Source organism: Aotus nancymaae, unplaced genomic scaffold, assembly GCF_030222135.1.
Source record: "Aotus nancymaae isolate 86718 unplaced genomic scaffold, 86718_ANA_hifiasm-v0.15.2.pri h1tg000029l, whole genome shotgun sequence".
Taxonomy (NCBI): Eukaryota; Metazoa; Chordata; class Mammalia; order Primates; family Aotidae; genus Aotus; species Aotus nancymaae.
Window position 1 is genome coordinate 93,010,191 of NW_026988442.1, and position 6,642 is coordinate 93,016,832.

The window sequence follows — 6,642 nt, forward strand, 5'->3', positions numbered from 1 at the left end:
GGTCGAGTTGTCCGCCGGGGTGCTGCTGGGCCCAGTCGCGCGTTAGCCACCCAGCATTGAGCTGCCAACGGCTGTTCTTCCTAAGCACCCTCGCTCACGCCGCTTCGCCTCGCCTCGCCTGACCGGCCGAAGCCTTCGAGAGCAGCCTGGAAGGGGCAGCTCAGCCCATCCTTAAATCGAGCCGATGACAGCCCGGCCCGGCCCCGCCCGCGGGGAGATGCGCGGGGCTGGGTGCTGGCTGCTCGCCCCTGGCCGGGCCTGCCTCCTGATGCACCGGGAACGGGCTCGCCCACCCGACTCGAGGGGCGGCAGGGGCCCAGCTGTGTCTTTCGCTCCCGAGCCCCCAGCTAGAGGTGGCTTCGGCGGAATACCCACTTTGCAGGATTACTCAACAGGCCGATTAAGCACATTCTTCACCTCTGGCAGGGCAAAGGCTTCTCTCAAAAAGAACATTACAAAATGTTTTTGAAAGAAATTTGGGGGTAATTTTACAAAACGTTTTTGAAAGAAATTTGGGGGTAAATTTAACTTAAATACTGATTTTTGATAAGACTTGGTCTTATGAAAGCTTTTTAAGTTACAGATAGGGTTACACTAAAAGTCGTTTCTGACTACTCCCTTACTCTTACGGCTCCAAAATAAACTTAGTCCCTGAAGCAAAGGTGAGCCCTGTTCTAGAGCAATGTCTTTCTTGTGTAAAAAGACGGCCTCAAGCCCACATACAGGCTGTTTTGTGTTTTGCTTTTCTGTTGATGCACAAAGGAATACTTAATATGTTTGTCCTCAAGGACCAAAGACAAGTATCTAGTAAAAAATGCAAATCATATCTAACAGTGAAGCTTTCCAGCAAAAACCTTCTGCTCTGGAATGCATAATTATGCGAGCATAATAAGATCTTCTACTGCAGACTTCTAGCATAATTACCTATAGGCAGCAAATCCCGAGTCAACTGAGTGTCTGGTGCTTCTAGGACCTGGACTTCTCAAAGAGAATGGGCAAGGAGGACAGGAAGGAAGAGACAGCTATGCTTCGTGGAACAGGAGGTGACTTTAAAAAAAATTTTCTATGGCAGTCTTCTTAATTCCTGTCACAGACTTGAACTGCTTATCTGCTGTTGAGGCCGCGGTTGCCAGTTTGTAACCTCTGTCTGCCGGAAAAACTAGAAATTAGATGATCATGTGGCCTAGAGCCAGAAGTGCCGGAGGCAGAAAGCCAGAGGCCGATTTTTTTTTTTTTTTCCGAATAAGAAGGCCAAATCCTGACTTAAAATAATCAAAATAAATTTTACAGAGTGAAAGTCTTTCCAGCTGAAAGCCTTAAAACATGGCATCTGGAAGAAGGCCCTAGTCTATTGCTCCCAGGGTGGTACTATGGAGTCATTAAACAGCCCACAGATAAGGGAGTTATTGCTCCCTAGGTATTGGGCTGCCAGGAACTAAATGATGGAACTAAGTTTCACTTGAAACATTCTCAAATTAAAACAAAAACAAGCCTTGCTTTGAGCTGTTGAAAAGGCATTTTACTGAGAATATCCAGATGCTGTTGCTGTTCTTAAATGTTTTTGGAAGGCAAAGGGTCAGGACTTTTCAGAAAGTCACTTTGAGGTCACCTCACATCAGCAAGCAACAGTCTGAACTGATGGAAAAATAAACAATGAAATTACAAACAGGAGGAAGAAACTAAAATGAGGGTAGTTTTTGCCATAAATATGAAAGAGGCTGTGTCTTATTTATCTTCTCATTTTCTGTACAGAATACAGAAACCTGGTATGTAATAGGCATACATATTATTTGTAGCCTGACTGAATAAATGAAGAAGGAAACCAAGAAGCAGCAGGCAGATGATATACTTGGGAAAGGAGAACTGCAAAAAAGCTGCGTGGCTCGAGACCTCTGCATGATCCTCACATGTCTCCCCAGTCTGCTGTGACATAGCTGTACTGCTCATCAGAATACCCCAAAACGAATTGTCTGCTTCTTTTATGTACAGCTTTTATCATTTCCTATCTTGAATGATTAAGATTATGTAGTAATGGTTAAGAGACTCCACTGTGGAATCAACCTGCATGGCTTCAAATTCCAGCCCTGATAGTGAATACCTGTGAACAAGTTACGGCAGTGACTCAGGCTTATCATCTGTAAAATGGGGATTATAGCATTCCTGCCTCATAGAGATGTTATGAGATTTAAATATCAATAAATCTGTACATTATAAACTTTATCCGATTGGCATGGCAGAAATGCTCAGTAACTGGGCTTTGTGAGCATTAGAATGTTGAGATCCGCATGAGGTAGCCTGCATACTGGGCATATACATTCTTCTGGATTTGCTCCTTGTGTGGGCAATCAATGATAAGCTAAAGGCATTTGCTAACCAGTAGGAATGAAATAAGGTTTCACACGGGATCTTGGTGGGTGATGTAGATTTTATCTGTCCCATTTGTCCCATTTCTCAACTTGAAGTAAGCCTGGCCTTGGTCTGCATCTGTGCTCTCCTTTCTGCAAAAGGCGGGCCCCGAGAGACTCCGGAAATGGCACCTGTCTCCTGTGTGTGCTCCAGCACTTTGTCCACTTGGGCACTTCAAAGGTATGGTCAGTACTTACCCGATTAAAAGAAATCTTTGTATATACAGATGTCTACACAGGTTGAATCTTTCAGAGGTATAAAGTAGTTTAAATAAACAAATAAGCCCTCCAGTGTTTTGTTCGTTAAGCCATATTACTCTGAGAAGGTTTTCTTTTTCTTTCTTTTTTTTTTTTAAGACAGAGTCTCACTCAGTTGTCCAGGCTGGAGTACAATGGCACAATCTCAGCTCACTGCAACCTCTGCCTCCCAGGTTCAAGCGATTCTTTTGTGTCAACCTCCCCAGCAGCTGGGACTACAGGTGTGTGCCACCGCACCAGCTATTTTTTTTTTTTTTTTTGTATTTTTAGTAGAGACGGATTTCACCATGTTAGCCAGGATGGTCTTGATCTCCTGACCTCGTGATCTGCCTGCCTTGACCTCCTAGAGTGCTGGGATTACAGGCATGAGCCACTGTACCTGACCTTTTTTTTTTTTTTTTTTGAGACAGTTTTGCTCTGTTGCCCAGGTTGGAATACAGCGGCAGCACAACCATGGCTCACTGCAGCCTTGACCTCTCTTGCTCAAGCAATCCTCCTGTCTCAGCCTCCCAAATAGCTGAGATCACATATATACAGGACCACACCCAGCTAATTTTTGTATTTTTTTTAGAAAGTGGGGTTTCCTTATGTCGCCTAGACTGGTCTCCAAACTCCTGGGCTTAAACAATCCTCCCACCTTGGCCTCCCAGAGTGTTGGGATTGCAGGCATTAGCCACTGTGCCCAGCCTGAGAAGATGTGTTTTAAACTTTGTATGTCACTTGGGTACAGAATTTAACATTAAAAAAGTTCTAAACTTCTAGTACTACCAATGAAATAAATGAAACAGAGTGGGAGAGCTCAAGTCACACATTCATTTATTCTACAAATACTCTCTAAATGGCTACTCTGTAACCAGGCGTTTCATATTGCTTTTTTATTGAGATAGGACATACATGTTTAGAATTCACACATCTCAAGTGTACACAGCTTGACCAATTCTTACATTAGTATCCATCCATGTAACCACCATCCAATTTAAGATGTGGACTATTTCTAGCAGCTCAGAAGGCTCTCGTGCCTTCTCCCAGTTCCTAATCCCCCCTCAAAAGATAACCGTTATTCTGACTTTTATCACTATAGTTTTGCCTGCTCTTGAATTCATGGACATGCAAATAGACTTATACTGTCTATACTCCTGTGTCTGGTTTCTTTCTTTTTTTTTGTTTTTTTGAACAGAGTTTGCTCTTGTTGCCCAGGCTGGAGTGCAATGCCATGATCTTGGCTCTCTGCAACCTCTGCCTCCTGGGTTCAAGCGATTCTTTTGCCTCAGCCTCCCTAGTAGCTGAAATTACAGGCGTGCGGCACCATGCCTGGCTAATTTTGTATTTTTAGTAGAGACAGGGTTTCTCCATGTTGGTCAGGCTGGTCTTGAACTCCTGACCTCAGGTGAGTCTGCCTGTCTTGACCTTCCAAAGTGCTGGGATTACAGGCATGAGCCGCTGAGTCCAGCCTGTGCCTGGTTTCTTTTGTTCAGCATTATGTCTAGGAAATTCATCCCTTTGCTTATGTGCAACTATAGTTAGTTCTTTTTCTTTGATGCACAGAATACTATGCCATTCAATGCACATTGAACAATATGCCACAATTTGTTTATCCAGCATTATTTTTAAAGCAATCTTGTTCTCATCCCTGAGTCTAGAGATTTAAGCTTTTTTACACGATCTCATGTTGTTCTACACCCTCAGTGAGAGGAGCGAGATGGAAGGTAGGAAAGATACGGTTCCTTCATGCACACTAAATGTAGCAGCTCACTCTCAGGTTTCCATAATTAAAGATACTGGGCTGAGGCCGGGCACAGTGGCTCACCCCTGTAATCCTAGCACTTTGGGAGGCCGAGGTGGGTGGATGACGAGGTCAGGAGATTGAGACCAACCTGGCTAATATGGTGAAACCCATCTCTACTAAAAATACAAAAAAAAAAATAAAATAGCTGGGTGCAGTGGCATGCACCTGTAGTCCCAGCTGCTCGGGAGGCTGAGGCAGAGAAGCACTTGAACCCGAGAGACGGAGGTTGCAGTGAGCTGACACCACACCATCACACTCCAGCCTGGGCGACAGAGTGAGACTCCATCTCAAAAAAAAAACCTTCTCAGAGTAATACGGCTTAACAAAACACTGGAGGTATTTCAGAGTTATAGAGTAATTTAAATAACTCTATACCTCTGAAGTATTCAACCCATGTACACATCAGTATATACAAACGTTTCTTTTAATCAGATAAGTACTGATCATACCTTTGAAGTGTGGGAGGTTGAGATGGGAGGATTGCTTGAGGCCAGGAGTTTGAGACTAGCCTGGGAAACAGTGAGACAATATTGTCGTATCCACCAGGGTCTAGTCAAGAAGGAGTTACTTCAGAGATAGCAGTGCGCCTTTTACCTGCAGAGACTTTAAACCTCCTGACATCCCACAGAACATCACATTGATTGATTATATTGGTGCCATGTTGTTGAATGGACCCAATGAGCAGGAAATGGTAAGTACCTTAGATTCATTAGCAAATCACACGTGTGGCCGAGTGCGGTGGCTCACGCCTGTAATCCCAGCACTTTGAGAGGCCGAGGCGGGCGGATCACGAGGTCAGGAGATCAAGACCATCATGGCCAACATGGTGAAACCCCGTCGCTACTAAAAGTACAACAATTAGCTGGGTGTGGTGGTGCGCACCTGTAATCCCAGCTACTCGGGAGGCTGAGGCAGGAGAATCGCTTGAACGTGGGAAGTGGAGACAGCAGTGAGCCGAGATCGTGACATTGCACTCCAGCCTGGCAATAGCACAAGACTCCACCTCAAGAAGAAAAAAACAAACAAAAAAAGAAAACCGCATGTGTTCCAGAAGGTGATAAATGAACTCTAATTCTTATTCCAAGTACAGTATCAGTTAGGGTCCCGGAAAAAGAAACCGCATTAGGCATTTCAAACAAAAGCAGATTTTTGGTCACATGTTTAGAAGTCTAAAAGAATGAAGCAGATGTTGAGGTAACCCAAAAAGGAGCAACTGTAGGAAGCAGCTAGCACTCTTAGGGCTGGGAGAACAAAAAGGAAGGATTGGCATTACTGGCACCTGCGCTTGGGCCAGTGCGGAAGAGCCTGAGGAGTGGAGCTGGAACTTCCGCACTTGCTGGAGGGTGCCGTCGTTGAAATCGGGAAGAGATGTCCTTTTTTTCTCCTTCCACCGTCTGGTCTTTCCCCAGTACCTCCCACGGTGGAATCTAAAAGGAGCTCAGGTGGCAAGAGCATCTGGGAAATGGAGTTGTAGACTCCTTGGCCCAGTGTTGAGAAGAGTGGGTGTGGCCTGAGCAAGAATAGGGAAATCAGGGCACAGCCGTCACCTCAAGGTGTGACCAGAGTGAGAAGAGTGCATCTGGCTCTTCTGGCAATATGCCAGGAGCAGCTCCTTCTGGCTTGGTTGAAACCTTGGAAGTTCTGAGCCTAGTCCCAGTAATGCTGAAAACTGTCACCGTCCCTAGATTGCTTGGCAGCTCAGGGCTTGCTGCGCTCCTGGACTCCTGGTTCCTAGCATTCAGCAGGGGGAGGAGAGAGCCCGTCTCAGCCATGCTTTCCCTTCGGAGCCCTCTCTGAGGTCAATGAGGTACATTCCAAGAATTAATGCCTTACACATGTTGCAAAGACTCTCTTAATATAGTGAGTTTAAGTTCAGAGAAGGAAAAACAAATGAGGACAAGACGTTTTATTCACCCTCACTGTTGGTAGGAGCCCTTGCTGTGCAGACGCGATGGGGCAACAGTGTGAGCGAATAAACAATTAACATCTAACCCCAGAAGGAGAGCAAGGACCTGGGACCCAGAAGGAAGAGGCTGGTGAGAAGCACAGACTGCAGGCATGGACGTGATACGTATAGAGGACAGCCACACTAAGCCTTGAGGTTTCTTAGGGACAACAGAGAGTAACCCTTTGAATGGAAATCACTAAACAGTCACAGAGAAAGTGAAACCGTCCAGTAACCGAGGTTGACAC

The 6,642-nt window shown here is 45.3% G+C and overlaps 1 long non-coding RNA gene across 1 annotated transcript; it reads left to right on the plus strand.

The window, feature by feature from the left end:
- The first annotated feature begins 292 nt into the window (after positions 1–292).
- LOC105724002 (uncharacterized) lies at positions 293–2,220 on the plus strand. The gene is made up of 2 exons (XR_001108944.3): positions 293–1,043; positions 1,753–2,220. It is a non-coding gene; the product is annotated as an uncharacterized LOC105724002 (long non-coding RNA).
- The last annotated feature ends 4,422 nt before the right edge of the window (positions 2,221–6,642 follow it).